This window comes from Lathyrus oleraceus, chromosome 5 (genome assembly GCF_024323335.1).
Source record: "Lathyrus oleraceus cultivar Zhongwan6 chromosome 5, CAAS_Psat_ZW6_1.0, whole genome shotgun sequence".
In the NCBI taxonomy this organism is placed as follows: Eukaryota; Viridiplantae; Streptophyta; class Magnoliopsida; order Fabales; family Fabaceae; genus Lathyrus; species Lathyrus oleraceus.
The window spans coordinates 609,805,612-609,806,272 of NC_066583.1; the positions used below are offsets into that span (position 1 = coordinate 609,805,612).

Consider the following 661-nt stretch of genomic DNA (forward strand, 5'->3'; position numbering starts at 1 on the left):
CAGTTATACCATAAACATTCCATAATGGTCTTCTCACCTGACTAGTCATCGTCTACTATAGTTCAAGACATGATCTAAAAAAGATTATAAATTACACTAAAGATAAAATTTAATCCCACACAAATTTATCACAACCCAATTCAAACATCTGAAAAAATATATCCCAAATCCTTGAAATTTTCATACGAGGATACGATAGTTCCTATGTTAACTTTGAATCATTATAAAAGAGAGACTATTTGTAACTATATCAAAATGTCAAGAATTTATTTGAATATTATATTTTTAAGTGATTATAATTAGTAATGATAGAATTTCAACAAGCTTTCATAGCTCAGTTGGTTAGAGCACCCGTTTAGTAAGCGGGAGGTCTTGAGTTCAACTCTCAATGAAAGCAATTTATTATTCTTTTTTTTAGATTAACTCTTTTTTAATTACATATTAATGTCTTTGATGTGTGGATTTAGAAGCCATGCCCAACCACATATGGTTAAACATGTCTGCAAATGAATCATATAGGCCCTTTAAAGAATAAATTATCAACATTTGTTTGTATAATGCAATGTTGATGTGCACTTATTTATCTGGTTGAAATATTGTTGGATCATTTACACATAACAAAATTCTCACTTTTTAATATCGAGGTGTCTTCTAAAGTGGA

General features: G+C 29.0%; 1 non-coding gene across 1 annotated transcript; it reads left to right on the top strand.

Annotated features, from left to right (window-relative positions):
* The first annotated feature begins 323 nt into the window (after window positions 1-323).
* Window positions 324-397, top strand: TRNAT-AGU (transfer RNA threonine (anticodon AGU)). The gene has a single exon. It is a non-coding gene; the product is annotated as a tRNA-Thr (tRNA).
* The last annotated feature ends 264 nt before the right edge of the window (window positions 398-661 follow it).